This window comes from Pelophylax lessonae (genome assembly GCF_965119305.1).
Source record: "Pelophylax lessonae genome assembly, chromosome: 5".
Classification (NCBI taxonomy): domain Eukaryota; kingdom Metazoa; phylum Chordata; class Amphibia; order Anura; family Ranidae; genus Pelophylax; species Pelophylax lessonae.
The window spans coordinates 176,045,335-176,063,741 of NC_138772.1; positions in this window are offsets into that span (position 1 = coordinate 176,045,335).

Consider the following 18,407-nt stretch of genomic DNA (forward strand, 5'->3'; position numbering starts at 1 on the left):
TACAGAAAATCTACAGCAGGTAACACCTTGCTACACGCAGACAGTTTTCACCCTGTCCCCTTGAAGAACTCTATCCCATATGGACAGTACCTGCGTTTGCGGAGAAACTGTTCTGGGGATGAGTCCTTCAAGAAAGAGGTGGCAATTCTCCAACATAGACTCCTTAAAAGAGGGTACAGTCGCTCCTGTCTCAAAAGAGCTTATAACAAATCGTACTTAAAATCCCGACGGGAACTACTGTTCAATCCTAAGAAAGCTAAAAATACTGCTGATAAAAATGTATCACGCATAATTTTACGCTATTCAAGGCAGCACTCATCAGAGATATCATCAGCCAACACTGGTCTATACTCACTGATGATCCAAAAATCCAGAAGTTCATATCTCCAACTCCTTCCCTCACCTTTAGACGGGCAAATTCCTTTAAGGACAAACTCACTTGTAGCGAATTTCGCAACAATAATAAAAAACATTGTCCAGCTGTAGGCACCTTTCCATGCAGACACTGCTCACATTGTCCCTACATTGCAAGGCGAAAATCATTCAGGTTACTGAATGGGGAACTATTTATCCCCAAACACTTCTTAAATTGCCAAACAAGGGGGGGGTGGTGTATCTCTTCCAATGTGAATGTGGATCTTTCTACATTGGAAAGACTAAACAGAAATTCTGGAGACGTTTCTCCAAACATGTCTATAGCATGCAGATCTGCAACCAGTATTTACCACTGGGTAGGCATGTTGCCACCGTACACCACCTCATAATGCCAAAAGTCACCTTCACTGCTCTGGAACGGATCCATGTTCCAGACCGTGGAGGTGACTGGAATAAGATCCTTCTGCAATTAGAGCAGAAATGGATATTCAGACTCAATGCTACAATGGCCCCTGGCCTCAATGAGTCCATCTCCTTTGTCCCCTTTCTTAAGGGGTTCACTTCAGGCAAAACAAACTAATCCTTTGTCCCTCCTTTTCCCTTTATTTTTTTATTCTAGTGTAGGTACCGTTGGTATTGTGCTTACCAGGCCATATCAACTATATCTATTATGGTCAGATGCTTGTATTATCTAAATTAACTCTTAGTATTTGTTATACTGTTTAAAAAAATCTTTTTGAATCCACAGCTCTCCTATACCTTTTCTCATCATTAATGTATGATGTTTGTGCGATGTAATCAATTATGCACATTGTACTGTATTGTCCTTTGTCTTATGATGTATTTATAGCCATATTTGACATTGTTATGGATTCATGGGCTTCTCCTGATCCATGGTGCTCTCATCCATTGCCCGGGCCGGGACACATTGTGGATGTTTGGGTCTCCCAGCATGGGGAGACACTCGGCCTCCATTCGGCTGATTTTAGCTCCTTCTCAGTGATGTCCACTGGGGGGAGCTTCCCCATGCTGGCGCCGTTCCGGATCTACATGGCGCCGCTCTCTCTCGTGCACACGCGCGGCCTTTGCCGCGCATGCGCTCTGGACAGGCGGGTTACCATGGAGACGGCGGACACCAGCGGGAGGTTGTTACCTCCCCTTCCGGAAGGCCAAGAAGGCCACCTTGTTCTCGCGCCGGACACTATGTAGCGGGAAGTCGCACACCGGAGGGGAATTATTCAATCACCCACAGGTATTTAAATGTGGCCCCTATTGGGGCATTTGAATCTTTCTACTGAGCAACATTCTGTGAAAGCAAGCTTTTTACTGCCATGGCTGGGTAAGTGTGGGGAGCATGTTGGACCCATGTCCTTTCCCTGATGTCTTTTGATTTTCCCCTGCTACCTTTGCACTGGGGACTTTCCCTCCTTAGTGGCTTACTTTGTTTGGTCTCTACCCCTAGACACCGTTATGCTCACTCTCTATAGCCCTGTCTCTATGTTTCACAGTGCGGTTTGTCTTCCATTGCTCTCTGCATTCCCCTTCCCTCTTTCTCTCTCCCTTTCCAACAGCCACCTTTTCTGTTCATCCCCTTCCTTCCTTTCATGTTCATTCTGCTTCCATTCCCATTGTTCCCAGGTTCCTTTTTTCCCATCCCTTTTCCCTGTCCTCATCCCATTTCTTCCTCCTTTTTTTTTTTTCCTTATGTTATTTTATCCCTTCATATCCTATGTCCTCTTCCCTTTTTCTTTTCCTTTTTCCCTTCCTTTCCCTCCTTTTCTGCCCCTCTTTCTCTTCTTCTTTTCGGTCTTTTCTCTTTGTCTTTCCCTTCCTCCTTTTCGCTTTAGTCATTCTCCTTTTTCTGTATTCATTTTTTCAGTCCAACCGGCTCCAATTGTTTTCCCCATTCTGGCCACACCACAGCCCCCTCTTATGTACATTATGTTACTCCTTTTTTTCCATCTATCTCTGTTTCCCTATCTCCATTTGGGTTTTTCTTACCAAATGTTTCTTTATAAAATACTTTTATCCATTCATTTGTATGATTACATGCTTAATATGGTTGTATCACATGCTTGAGATGTTTTTAGTTGTAATGTGGAAATCAAAGAAATCGATATATATGTAATATTGTTATTTGTACTGAATTTAATATTGTTTATATTATTACAGAGGGGCCTCTGTTCTCTCATCAATCATCAGGGATCCTTGTCCCATATATAGGTATGATTAGACAATCTATATCCCTTTGTGCAGTTTACTGTGTTGCTCTATTTGTCCATATTATTTATATGTTTCTATTTCTTTTTCTATTCTTCATGGCATGTCAGCCACTATGGGGTGTCGTTCGCCGCAGGTTTCCCTCCTCCCTCTGGCCTGCTCTCATTGTTGTTCCCCGGCACGGCCAGGCCCCCGCAATGTATGCTGGGGCCTGTAGTTTGCACAGTGATCTAGGGGAGGTGTCGGCATCATGGCGCCTCATGACGCCATGTACCCGTCACCAACACCCCCTTCGCGAGATCCATCTACCATCTCGCGAGAGCTGCGCATAAACGTGCCGGCGGTCATGTGACGCCGGGCGCCGCCGCGTCATAGGTACGCGACGGCCCTCGGCGCCGCTTAGACCGGGGGAGCGCAGTCCGGATGTCATCCACGCCCTTCTTCCTCCCCCAGATCTCCCTTCCTGCTTGGAATCATAGGAGAGAGAGGGGTCATGCACCATCAGTGGGGGCAACAATTAAAAGGAAAAACCTTAAATATAGCACATGGGGACAACCAACTTGGAACCACCCACCTGTCTCTCACCTGCTCTCTACTATCCGCCCAGGTATATACACTCCCCCTAATTAAGGTAAGAACTTTCAGGTGGAGCATATAAATGCTTCAAGCTCAGTGGGACTCAGTACCTTTGGGTCACCACAGAGAGATCTGCTGTTTGTACTCTATATGGGATTTCCTATGAGGTATGTGGATTTTGAACATACATTTCTTTTTCCCCCCCCTCTTCCCAATTATACTCCTATCTATATGCTATGGTCAAATCTTTTCTTCCCCCACTTGTGCATTTTTGATAGGTGTGGATTCATCCCCCCTTGTGTGCTCCTCGTGAACACAATGTGCATATGACCATTGGGGATTAGAGGGAACTGCCGGTGTTAACACCAATACCCCAACAACGTGTGGAGGGACTTGCATCCTCTCAGGTCTGCATATTTGCTACACATATACGGACAAACTACAGAGCAGCACGGCCAGACTGCATGAATATAGGGTATCTTTTGCTATACAAACAGTCATTTCCTTAGTACATTCTCTGTAAGGAGACAACTGGAAGGACGTTTTTTGCTCCATACTCCCCCTAGGGGTAAGTTGATATCCTTACATTTCTTGTCCATTTTTAAGGATATATATACATATATATGCCTATTATGGGTATCCTCTACCCTTATGGGACTATGGGGACCCCCTGTTGACGATGAGATATATTGTCTGCCTCTCTGTTTATGTACTTGTTCAAAATAATATTGCCTATATTCTATACATCCGTAGATACACAGGTGGTGAATGCACGGTTGTGTGTACATAACTTCCCTGAAGAAGGAATTATATGAACAAAAATTCCGAAACACGTTGGAGGATACACTCACCTGCTCCATGAACCCCTAATGTATTATCCCTACCAGGATATGTATATGGAATGTTATTTTAAAATGTATCTTTTGTTATTCTGTTGAATTTTAATATAAATCAATAAATGTTATAATTTTCTATATATTCCTCTCTATATCTCTTATTACTATACTGACTATCTCCAGCCCCTCTACTCAAATTCCCCTGGGACACCTATAGTTGTTTCTTACTCCTTGAAAAAGAGTTTAATTCCCTCAAATCCCCACTTAGGTGTTTTCTGCTCCTGTGTCTGGTGTGACATTATATTGGTGACCTTCTGCAGACCCCAACGCCGGTCCTGCCACCTGAGGCGGGGGTTGACGGTACCTTTTGGCTCTGGAGGATGCTACGAATCTTTTATTTGCTCCTTGGTTCCTTGTTAATCTCATTCTAATGGTAAAATGTAACGCATTTTTGCTTGAAATACTATTGTTTGTGTTGATATACCGTGAATTGTAAATCATAATGTGTTCTTTTTAGATATCATAGTCCCCGTGAGGAAGACCCTTTACAGGTCGAAACGCGTCGGGGCTTTTCGCTCCCCCACCTCTCTATGATTTGGGGTGATGCTGCTATGATCATGTAATGAGACTGCATAGAATACATGTCCAATGTTACTGTGTAACCGGAGCCTCATAATTTACATTTCCCCATTATGGGGTGTTTTAATATATACATTATTCTTTTTGTTATATTTTTGATACATTAATAAAGTATATATTTTTACAAATCTTTCACGTCCTTACGATTATCTTTGCTGCCTAAAAACCCATTGGGGGTAGATACCTATGGTATCATTTGCTTTCAGTTACTATTTTTGGGTGAGCAGCCACTCCATGTTCAGTGTTGTATCTTCTACTCAGAGAGTTCTTTGCCATGAGGTGCCATATTGATCTTCAAGTGACCAGTATGAGAGAGTGAGATTGATAACACCAAATTTAACACACCTGCTCCCCATTCACACCTGAGACCTTGTAACACTAACAAGTCACATAACCCCAGGGAGGGAAAATAGCTAATTGGGCCCAATTTTAACTTTTTTATTTAGGGGTGTACTCACTTTTGTTGGCAGCGGTTTAGACATATATGGCTGAGTGTTGAGTTATTTTGAGGGGACAGCAAATTTACACTGTTATACAAGTTGTACACTCACTACTTTACATTGTAGCAAAGTGTCATTTCTTCAGTGTTGTCACATGAAAAGGTATAATAAAATATTTACAAAAATGTGAAGGATGTACTCACTTTTGTGAGATACTGTAATTCTGGGGGTTTTCTTTCGCTAGATCAAATTTCTAAACACTGCATCAATTTTCCTAAAATATTTAAGTGCGATCCAACAGGGTAAATTATGGAAAAAGTATAACATTTTGGATGGGCATCCAGACCATCTTGAGGAGATTGGTATGGCCAGTTACAGATCAAGGTAATTTACACAATGCAGAACATTGGGAGTGAAATCTAATAAATCATGGATGCAGGGGGATGTAATCCTGTATCCGGCTGGTAATCTGCACTCCTAAGTATTTAAACTGAGAAACAATTTTAAACTGGCACAATATAGGAAAAGAAAAATCAGGAAGTGGGTCAAGTGGAAGCAGTACAGATTTGTCCCACTTAATTCTAAACCCTGAAAATGTACCGAACTCCGTAATAAGAGACATTGCAGAGGAGAGGGATGAATACGTATCAGAGAGCAAAATAAATATGTCATCAGCATAAAGAGCTACTTTCTTCTCATGCATTTCCCTTTAAAAGTCTTAACAAGTTCACCAATGGCTCTATTGCGACTGCAAATAGAAGTGGCGACAGAGGGCAGCCCTGTCTCTTTCCACGATAAAGCAGAAAAAGAGAGAGCACTGCACGACATTGATCCAAACAGAGGTCTTTGGAGAAGTATACAATAATTTAACCCAGGTACAAAAAACATCTCCAAACCCAATTTTTTTTTAAAACTGTTCCCACATATAACACCACTCAATACTGTCAAATGCTTTGACAGCATCAAGTGAAAGAAGAGCTCTATTACTACATGCATCAACTGGAGTCTGAATATTTAAAAAAGTACACTTAATGTTAATTGCAGTGGAGAGATTGGTCATAAAGCCTATTTGATCTGGGTCTATTATTTTAGAAACAACCTTGTTTAATCTATTAGCGAGTACTTTTGAAAAAATCTTTACATCACTGTTAAGCAGTGATATTGGTCTATATGAGTCTGGATATAAAGGATCTTTGTCTTTTTTGGGTGTCACCACAATAGTTGCTTCTATCATGGAAGGAGGGAGAGAACCAGAGAATAAGGCTTCCTTAAAGGTATTTAATAAGACAGTCAGACTAATCTCATAATAATGTTTATAGATCTCATTGGGTAGCCCGTCCAGACCTGGTGCTTTACCATTAGGGAGACTCGCAATTGCAACCTCAAGTTCTTCTAATGTCAGAGGACGGAGCATTCAGCATATGTTTATCTCTTAAAGAGAGGGTGGGCAGAGTAATATGATCCAAAAACTGTTGCAATTCAACAACAGTAAAATTAGTATGAGAGGAATACAACTGTTGATAAAAAGATTTAAAAATCTCCAAAATATCAGCATTACTAGTGTGAATTTGGCTCATACTAGCCTTTAAAGCCTTTCTCCCTTTGCCTATTACAGTCGCTTTTGAAAAAATTGCTCCTGATGTGCTCTTTTTAACAACAATTTTTGCAATCTGGATTGCATATCCAATCAAAGTGCATGATTACAGGAGGAGCAGGGGCCATGGTACCATGGGGATGGACAGACCGGCGCCCGTCAAGGGCGCAGGCTGAGGGGGGGCGCAAAAAAAATGTCAGTGTTAGCAGGGATTTTTGTGCCCTCCACTCAGCCTGCGCCTCCGGCGCCCCCAGGCAGCGTGCGGCTCCGATCCAGGAGCCTGCCCCTGTGTCATCTCCAGGCGGCGTCAGTGCGGGCTCTCTGGAGCTCTGTCTCCGCCCACACATGAAGCCGGTCAGCGGTCACATGACGTGACATCATCAATCGGCTCCAGCGGCGACAGGTTGGGGATGGAGATTGCAGTGAGGCTGTCACAGCCTGTATCGCCGACCAGCACATTCAACCTCCACTCCTCTCCACTCCCAGGACAAGGTGACCAGAGAACCACCACTCTCCTTGTCACCCCCCCTCTCACCCTGTCACCCCCCCTGTCCCTGTCACCCCCCTGTCCCTGTCACCCCCCTCTGTTCCTGTCACCCCTCCCTCTGTCCCTGCCACCCCCGTCCCTGTCACCCCCCCCTCTGTCCCTGTCACCCTCGTCCCTGTCACCCCCCTCTGTCCCTGTCACCCCCTATCTGTTTCTGTCACCCCCACTCTGTCCCTGTCATCCCCCTTTGTCCCTTTCACCCCCCTCTGTCCCTTTCACCCCCTCTCTGCCTCTGTCTTCCCCCCTGTCCCTGTCACCCCCCTCTCTGTCCTTGTCACCCCCCCTCTGTCCCTGTCATCCCCCTCTGACCCTGTCATCCCCCCTCTGTCCCTGTCATCCTCCCCCTCTCTCCCTGTCATCCCCCCTCTGTCCCTGTTATCCCCCCTGTCCCTGTCACCCCCCTGTCCCTGTCACCCCCGCATCCCTGTCACCCCCCCTCTCTCTCTCTGTCACCCATTCTCTGTCAACCCCCCCTTGTCTCTCTCTGTCAAACCCTCTCTCTCTCTTTTGGGGGGGGGAGGCTGATACAGCTTCTCGCCGAGGGCGCTGGAGACCCTAGGTACGCCTCTGAGGAGGAGTTGTATTGAATACAAGAGGTTTCAGCCTCAAGTACCACCCTATTTGTCCGATCAACTTTACGTCTACCTGCAGCTTTAATGGTATTAATCTCTTTACTAAGAAGACTCCAGAGATATGCCTTCAATGCGTCCCACACCAATAACGGCGGTGCCGTATTAATATCCAAGAAATAAGTAAGGCCATCCTGGATGGACCTATGGGAAGGAAACAGAGAAAGCCAAAAAGGGTTGTCTCCACCCAGCACCACTAAACAAGCAACTTATGGTAACAGATATCAGTAGTGGAGAATGATCAGAGATTCCTCTCGCCTGTATATCAGTAGGAGTAATGTAAGGGAGGATTTCAGCAGAACCCAAGGCTAGGTCTATACGAGGAAAAGAATTGTGGATTTTAGAATTACAAGTTTATTGAAGCTCAGTGGGGTATGCAATACGCCAAAAATCATAAAGGCCTAGTTCCCTACAAAGATTACAAAATGGGGTAATATATCCCAAACTGAGGATTTAGGAGAGGGGAGCTTATCTAAGGCTACATCAAAGACATTGTTAAAGTCTCCCATAACCAATACAGCTAGAAGCATTTGCTTGAATAGAAACTTTACAAGTAGCCAGAGCACCTCAGGAGAGTAGGGAGGCTCTATGTAAACTTTTGCAATGACACAGTGCACATCAAACAATTTACAGCATAGGAAGATATATCGTCCCAGTTTATCCACTTCTATCACAAGATAAACTGGTGCCACTGCCAACCAGAATTGATACACTTTGTGCGTGATAGACAAATTGAATACAACGCCTTTCTAAAAACTTGAAGTATTAGCTCCCTGCCACGATAATTAAGTAGCCATATAAGCATTGGTCTTGGCATATTTTCAGGAGGGAGAAAGCGTATAGGAGCACGGTGTGCCCTTTTGACCTCAAATAAGGCAGACAAATTGTCTCTTCCTATGGTGGTTATAAGCCATTGCTCTGCAAGGTGCGTGGGATTAAGGCCTTCCACCTTCTCAGGAGGACAATCCTTAAATTATTTTGCCTCATTCTATTTTGCTCAATAGCAGTAGGTGCTTCCATAATACAAGTATCTGGGAGGGAAGAGTTATCTTTAAGAACAGTACTCACTCTACCCTGTTCCAAAGCGCAGGCTTAAGACCTAGAGAATAGCAATCCCTTATTGGACTCATGATCTGTGTCTTGTGGACTGCAATCTGTTAGATCCATCTGACCAGGCTGATAGGCAGAACACTGAAGCTTAGTGGAATCTACAGAAATTATAGAACGTTCCCTCTGCGATTTACGGGTTAGCTTAGCAGATTGTGCAAGAGCTGGATTGGCACCTTATGTGCATGGCCAGCATGGTTTACATTTAGGGGCAAACAAAAAAGAATATATATACAGTGCCTTGCGAAAGTATTCGGCCACCTTGAACTTTTCGACCTTTTGCCACATTTCAGGCTTCAAACATAAAGATATAAAACTGTAATTTTTTGTGAAGAATCAACAACAAGTGGGAAACTATCATGAAGTGGAACAAAATTTATTGGATATTTCAAACTTTTTTAACAAATAAAAAATATAAAAATTGGGCGTGCAAAATTATTCAGCCCCCTTAAGTTAATACTTTGTAGCGCCACCTTTTGCTGCGATTACAGCTGTAAGTCGCTTGTGGTATGTCTCTATCAGTTTTGCACATTGAGAGACTAAAATTTTTGCCCATTTCTCCTTGCAAAACAGCTCGAGCTCAGTGAGGTTGGATGGAGAGCGTTTGTGAACAGAAGTTTTCAGTTCTTTCCACAGATTCTCGATTGGATTCAGGTCTGGACTTTGACTTTGCCATTCTAACACCTGGATATGTTTATTTGTGAACCATTCCATTGTAGATTTTGCTTTATGTTTTGGATCATTGTCTTGTTTGAAGACAAATCTCCGTCCCAGTCTTAGGTCTTTTGCAGACTCCATCAGGTTTTCTTCCAGAATGGTCTTGTATTTGGCTCCATCCATCTTCCCATCAATTTTAACCATCTTCCCTGTCCCTGCTGAAGAAAAGCAGGCCCAAACCATGATGCTGCCACCACCATGTTTGACAGTGGGGATGGTGTGTTCAGGGTGATGAGCTGTGTTGCTTTTACGCCAAACATAACGTTTTGCATTGTTGCCAAAAAGTTCGATTTTGGTTTCATCTGACCAGAGCACCTTCTTCCACATGCTTGGTGTGTCTCCCAGGTGGCTCGTGGCAAACTTTAAACAACACTTTTTATGGATATCTTTAAGAAATGGCTTTCTTCTTGCCACTCTTTCATAAAGGCCAGATTTGTGCAGTATACGACTGATTGTTGTCCTATGGACAGAGTCTCCCACCTCAGCTGTAGATCTCTGCAGTTCATCCAGAGTGATCATGGGCCTCTTGGCTGCATCTCTGATCAGTCTTCTCCTTGTATGAGCTGAAAGTTTAGAGGGATGGCCAGGTCTTCGTAGATTTGCAGTGGACTGATACTTCTCCACAACAGTATCTCGGACCTGCCTGGTGTGTTCCTTGTTCTTCATGATGCTCTCTGCGCTTTAAACGGACCTCTGAGACTATCACAGTGCAGGTGCATTTATACGGAGACTTGATTACACACAGGTGGATTCTATTTATCATCATTAGTCATTTAGGTCAACATTGGATTATTCAGAGATCCTCACTGAACTTCTGGAGAGAGTTTGCTGCACTGAAAGTAAAGGGGCTGAATAATTTTGCACGCCCAATTTTTCAGTTATTTATTTGTTAAAAAAGTTTGAAATATCCAATAAATTTCGTTCCACTTCATGATTGTGTCCCACTTGTTGTTGATTCTTCACAAAAAATTACAGTTTTTTTATCTTTATGTTTGAAGCCTGAAATGTGGCAAAAGTTTGAAAAGTTTAAGGGGGCCGAATACTTTCGCAAGGCACTGTGTATATATATATATATATATATATATATATATATATATATATATGTACTGGATGTAGCCGGGATCAGGCTACTATTATGAATATACAGATTTATAGTTGTTATCGGAATTGTTCCTGTGCTCCTTTAATGTTGATTTAGAATGGAATCGTCCTCTGGCAGGAAGTAGAAGATCAGGATTGTGGAAGTTATTGTTTCTGGCAGAGAGCTGATCATTGTTTAGATAACCAAGGGAACTATCTTTCCAGGATGCTAAAGGGAGAAGATATAAAACTATCTGTTCCACAGCCTGAAAACTCCCTTGTTCCTGGGATCCATCCTGTACACATCAGCCTGCTGAGTGTGTGACTGACAGCAGCCTGCGGCCTAGTGCACGAGGTCTGATCCGCTCGCAGAACTCAGCTTCAGAGGAGCAGATGCTGGTCGCTGTACTGTGGATGCTTCGCAGTATCACTGACGGAGAGAGAGAGTGGAGGTCGGACAGACATCCTGAGGTGGCAGAGCGCAGCCTGTCTCCAGACGCCGGAGCGTGGGAGATCGCATCGCCTGTTCCAGGGGGCCCTCACGGACGGACATCCAAGATGCAGAGAGGGTGCCTGTGCTTGGCTCAGACCGCAAGTAGAACATCTCATCTTTACACTGACTGCAGACATTGCAACAGACATCAACTCCCTTAGGATTACAATATAACATCTGATCCTTGCTATTTTAAAACATAATGAAAATTATCTATGAACTCCAACTGCCGGTGAAGAACATAGTAAGGCATTGCTAAAGGGAGGGACATTGATTCACAGTAGTTCTTAAAGGGGACACATTATAGTTTATTCCATATTGCTAAAAAGGGGACTTACAGTATACATTAGCCTAGAGTTCTATAGTTACTTGAGTATTGCCTCATTATTTTATTGTGTTAGGAAATATTCATTATACTTCTAGGATATAGAACATTATTTACGATACTGTTCCCTGATATTATAACTTACTGTTTTCTGCTGTTCTCTGTGTCAGTCTGGTTGAACCCTCATGGTTTACGTAGGGATTCAGCTGACTGATATAATTTCACTTGCTTACTCACCGGGTAAAAGTCAAAACTCATTTGTACTGTGTCAGTGTAATTCCTAAAGGTGTACACACAATGTCTGAACCTAGAGTGTCAAGTGGGCTGGACGGTTTACAGGGTAACAGTAGTCTGAAGAACACCCATTACCAGCAACCCCCAAGGGGGCAGTGCTACATATAAATAAATAAATAAAAAAAAATATATACATATGTATAATACTGTACACCTGTAAAAGCAGCATTTTGTATGCCGTGTGCATAAAACCTAAGTTTATCTTGGTCTCCTCAGACCACAGGACATGGTTCCAGTAATCCTTGTTCTTAGTCTGCTTGTCTTCACCAAACTGTTTACTGGCTTTCTTGTGCATCATCTTTAGAAGAGGGTCCTGGAGGGAGGGGGGCAGATGCCTCCTCCTCTGTAGCAGTGGCATCTGGTCGCAGAAGGCCGTCCTGAGGGCCAGAGGAACGGATAAGAGGAGCTGAACCCAAAGGTCTAGGAGAGCTGACTGAGGGGGAGGAACTGGAGACCCTGGGACTACAGTATCATGAGTACAGGGACTCGTGTCAAGGGGCCTGACCTGAGGGGGGCCACGCCACATGTAGGATAGTCAGTGGACAGGTATCAGCAGTGAAGAGAAAGAGGATGCTAGTGAAAGTGTCCTGAAGATAATTGCTGGCTCACTAAGTCATCTTATCAAAAGGAAAGAGACTTAATTAAAGTTCACCCATAATGGCAGGTTAATTTAACAGCCTGGCTGTATCTGAAGATAGGAGTCCTCAACCACTTGTGCATAGGTAATTTGGAGTATCCTGCTATTCCCTTCTCCTATCTCTAATTTATAATAAACACAAAACAACCAAATACCCCTGGACTGATTATTGGAGTGAGCCAAGGAAGGAGAAAGTAAGGACTTGAAACTGTAATTTTTGAATGCTGGTAACTCAGGGGGACCCGAAAGTGTGAAATCTGGCAGTCCTTATGGGGGCAGTGCTATACAAGTAAATATGTGGGGATCTTCCTGAAGTAAGTTTACAAACTTCTTGATCATTCAGGCTAATAGGAGTATCAAATAAAACGTATATGAAGAAATCAATATACGTTCTTTTATTTTGACCATAGATATGCTTTAAATGTGGTAGCTGCATTTGTTTTTTTTTAGGCCTTTTTTCCCTTTGTTTTCACCTGATGATCTGGCATTTAACACATTTTCAGTCATAGTGTCCTCATGGAATGTCTCCATGGAGGTGCATCAGAGACATATTTGGACAGCAGTACTGTCAATCTGTGGAGAAGGTAGTGTTAGACTAGCAGATTCAAAAGACTAACAAATTAAAGCTGAACTCCAACTAACACTCTTTAAAGTGAATGGAGGGTGAGTTGGTGAAAGCTGCATACGTGGAGACTGACAAGCAGTAGGCTTGCTCAGCCTGTTTGTTAGGACGTGGATTTGTATAGTTAGTGTCTGGACACGGTAATAATTTTTTTGCAGTTTTTGCCCTATTTATTTTTGTGGATGCTGGACTGGTATCTGTGCTTAACAGTGTGCTCACCCCAGGGAGCTTTGTGCCTGCTACCTATACCCAGCTCACAAAATATATATTTGAAACAAAATCTTTTTTTTTTTTGGCAATAACATGGTGTGGGCGGATTTCTGCCAGTCACAGGCTGTGTCATGCCATTCCAGTCTGTGACTTAGAATAACAGGGAGATGAAGCCTCCATTAAATAAGATGTTATACAGTGGCGGCTGGTCAATAGGGGGTGCAGGGGCACTGCCCCCCAAGGCTAGTCACATCCGTAACATGAGCATTCAAAAAAAATGGGAGCGGGGCGCCGGACACACTGCTGGCTATGGTGATTGGCGTCCTTTTAGAGTGCCCTCGGGGCGCAGAGTGATGCGCCCTGAACACTCCCACTGTACGATTGCTGTCCTGTGATTGGTCCAGGACATCCGATGTCGTAGGGGCAGTGCTTTGGCGTCACTCTGTCTGCTTCCCATCTGAGCCTCACAGTGGAAGGAATGGTACCTCATTATTGGTGCCAGTGGGTGGAATAGTGCTTCATATCACTGGGAGGAATAGTGCCTCATATGAGTGTGAGGAAAAGTGCCTCAAAAGCCATACAAAGGTAGGCAAAGGGCAGCATCAGGCTGCGGGCCACAGTTTGGAGACCACTGTGCTAGCACATTCAATATGAATAGGCTGCCTAAAGGGGACATAACATTTACAGTATTTCAATTGGTGATGTACTCTATAAAGTGGAGTATTCATATGCCTGAAAGCTGACCATTTTCTTTCAAGCCACTAGGCATGGATGGAAGTCTGAGGAAATGTAGGAACTTTTAGTCCAATAGTTCTTATTGCTAGCAGTGCTTTTAGGATCTCCTGCTCTCTGGCTCCCATGTCACCTCCTCCCATGTTTGCCTCCTGGATTTCTCCTGAGCCCCTCCCATCCTCTGGAACTGCCTACCCCAATCTGTCCGACTATCTCCTACTCTGTCCATATTAAGGCGATCTCTAAAAACCCAATTCTTTAGAGAAGCCTATTTTGCTTCCACCTAACAACTGTGTGAGCAGGGTGTAGTGTGGTGTGTCGGCTAGCAGAGATCACACAGAGGCTGAGGTGAATGAGAACAGTGTATTAAGAAAGTTCCAACAATGTACAATTAGGTCCAGTGGCTAGGCACAGCCGGCTGGAGCCACTTTAGAAACAGTAGCAGAGGAGCGTTATCTTGAAATGATGTTGATAACTCCTGCAGTAAGGAACAGGAATGCAGCCTGGCTGGTCCACGCCCAAATGGGAGTCTTCCTATATGGGGATAGCGTAATTGCTGCACTTTACCTACTCCTCTGGAACTTCTCCCTGCCGCTATGCATTGTCCCTCACAGACAGGGAACCTGTTTCTACACTAACAACTCACATAATGTGTGCCAAATCAGAGGTCCAAGGCCTAAATAAGCTCTGTGGTCACCCAAGATGGCCGTGGAGGTCACAACCAATTTGACAGCTATTCCCCTGGTGACTGCAGGATATCATAGAGGAGCCAATTTCCTTACAACTTCCTTACCCTTCATTATTGCCACTTCGGCCGTGTGCCACCTACAGTGGGGAGTATGGATCGCACCTGCCAACATCTGTATTTTTATTTTCTCTATCAGCTCATCCACCACAGTTATTACCTTTTGTATCACCTGACCCTCTCATTTAACTTGTAAGTTCTAACAAGCAGGGCTCTCTGATTCCTTCTGTATTGAATTGTATTGTAACTGTACTATCTGCCCTCATGTTGTAAATCAGTGCGCAAACAGTTGGCACTTTATAAATTCTGTATAATAACATAATAATAGTGAGAATGTTAGCTGCTGTATTTCTATAATAACCCATTGTTTATATTTTGATTTGTCCATAATGTGATTCTAATCTAGAATAGTTGCTTTAAAATAATGGAACAGATCTGGTGTCTCCATTCCACCTATGAGTTTATCACATTGAATGAGGCCCTTGGCCTTTTATTTTCTCATACACCAAGTACCGTTCTTTTTTTTTTTTTTTTTTTTTTTTTTTACTTTATTTTTATTTGCATATAAAATCTCAATTTACAGAGTTCCACCAATTTGGTTTAGATTCACGAGTTACATAATTACATTATGCATCAAAAAGGCACACAAAAGAAATACATATACATTTTTCCCTTCCCACCCTCCCCCTCCCTCCCAGAATTCCTCTCCTACTTGCCAGCCGTTTCGCTCTAGGATGCTTCCCCATAGTAGATATGCTAATTATTTATCTCAATATATTTAGTTGATTTTTTAAATTCTTTCCATTTCCCCCATTTTCTTATCATATTTCTTGGAATCTCCTCTTGTGTATTACATAGGTATTCCATATTATATTTATTATTTATCTCTTTACACCATTCCTTTATTTTCGGACTCTCCTTTTCTCTCCATTTTTTTGGTATGGTTCCTTTTGCTGTATTCAGCATTGTTGGGACCAAAGTCATTTTATATTTCTTTAAAGGTATTGTTGTTTTGTGAAATAGGCATGCCCATGGATCGTCCGGCACTTTTATTTCGGTGATATCTTCAATCAGTTGTCTTACTTCTAGCCAAAAATCTCTTATTTTGGGACAGTCCCAAAATAAATGATAAATTGTACCTATGTTGCCGCAGTCCCGCCAGCATTTATCTGTCTTGCCTAGTTGGTATTTGTTTATCACTTCTGGGGTGATGTACCACCTGTATAGACATTTGTAGTTTAATTCTGTAGTACTGACATCTATGGCTGTGGATCCCGCCATCCCCAGTACAATCCCTAGCTCCTGTCCTTGCAAGTGTGTTCCTATTTCTTTCTCCCATTTTCCTATATATGGAGGTTTCTCCATACTGTGCCATTCCGTCAGCATTTTGTAAATCTGAGACACTCCATGCCTTTGCATGAGAGAGTAACTCAGTTTCTCGATATTGTTGAGATTTTTTTCCGACCTAATCGGCTGTGGTAATGAGCTGACAAAATGTTTCAGCTGGAGATATCTCCAATTATCTATTTTTATATTATTATTTTCTTGTTTTAATTTCTGAAGTGTTTTTATGTGCCCTTTGTGTAAAATATCTTTTAATTGAGTGTTCCCTATCCAATTTCCCCCCTGTTCTTCCTCCCCGGGTGGGAAATATTTAGTGCCATTTAATGCTATCATTGGTGAGTTATATTCCCATTTCAGTTGCTTATTTATTCCATCCCATATTTTATAAACTACTTTTGTCAACTCATGTGCTCCCTGCGTTCCCCTATATTTTGGTGGAATCCAAATTGTTTTGTGTAACTGGTTATTATTTTGTGTACATTCTATCTCTACCCATCTTTTTTCTCTCCTTTCTATTTTTGTCCAATCCACCATTCGTGTAATAATTACCGCCTTATAATACCTCTCTATGTCTGGGGTGGCTAATCCTCCCTGTGCTTTGCTTCTTGTCAGGATCTTGTACTGTACTCTGGGTTTTTTCCACTGCCATATATACTTTGTCAGTAGGTTTCTAATTACCCTAAAAAAATTTGCGGGGATGTTTATTGGCAATAAAGAGAAGGTATATAAGATTTTTGGCAAAAGAAACATCTTAACAACATTGTTTCTTCCAATCCATGAGATTTGACCATTTGATTTCTTTCTTATTTCTGTTTTTATTTCGTTCAGTAACGGTATATAATTAGCTTGATATAATTTTTCAGTTTGAGGAGTTAAATATATCCCTAGGTATTTTAATTTTTCTTTTGTCCACGTATATGGGAAGTGTGTTTTTATACTTTGTTCTTCCTGAGTATTTAACCTTATGTTGAGAATCTCTGATTTTATTGGATTTATTTTAAAGTTTGACAGCTTTCCATAATCTTTTAGCTCCTTTTGAATATTTGGGAGAGTGATCCTTGGGTTTGTGACAATGAAAAGCAAGTCGTCGGCGTATGCTGCGACTTTGTGTTCTTCTTGATTTACCTTCACTCCTTTTATATCTACATTTTGTCTAATTTTTGCCAGTAATGGTTCCAGGGTTAACACAAACAATAGGGGTGACAGGGGGCACCCCTGTCTTGTCCCATTACTCATTCCAAATTTCTCTGATAAGCTTCCGTTTATTTTTATTTTTGCTGTGGGGTTATTATATAATGCTTCTATCCATTGCCTCATTCTTAGCCCAATCCCTAAACTTTTTATGGTTTCTTTCATGAAGTCCCAGTCGACCCTATCAAAAGCCTTTTCGGCATCAATTGATAATAGGATGGAGGGGACTTCATGTTTTGTTGTTTTTTGTAAAAGTAGCAAGGTGCGTATAACATTATCCTTACCTTCTCGACCTGGAACGAATCCAGTCTGGTCCGGATGGATCCACATTTTTAATAAATCTTTTAATCTCGTTGCCAAAATTTTCGCAAATAATTTTGTATCTGTATTTAACAACGCGATTGGCCTATAACTAGAACATAGGGTTTGATCTTTCCCTTCTTTCGGTATGACCGTTATATATGCCATTAGAGATTCTTCTCTTAGTTCTTCCTTCCCTATTTTATTCAGATATTCTAGCATTTTTGGTATTAATATTTCTTTAAATCTTTTATAGTACTTTATTGTGTATCCATCTGGACCTGGACTCCTTCCATTTTGGGTGGTTTTTAATGCTTCTCTTATTTCACTTTCAGTAATTGGCGCTTCAAGAAGTTCCAATTTATCTTCTGGGATCTTGGGCAGGTTTGCTTCCTCAATATATTTTTGGATATTAATTATTCTTTCCTGCCTTATTTTTGAGGTTTCTTTCTTCCGGACGTTATATAGCGTACTATAGAAGGCATGGAACGCTTTAGCTATTTCTGTAGTTGGATTTACTGTTTCATTTTTACTGTTTTTGATTTTTTCTATATAATTTTTTGATTTTTTCTTCCTCAGTAATCTTGCTAGGGATTTCCCTGGTTTATTTCCAAAGTTGTATCTGTATCTAGCTATCTTATTGAAGTGATTTCTAGATTCTTCTTCCAATAGATCTTTTAAGTCATCTCTTTTAATTATAAGGTTTTCCTCTGTTTCTTTTTTAAATTCTTTTTTGTGTTTTTGTTCTAGATCA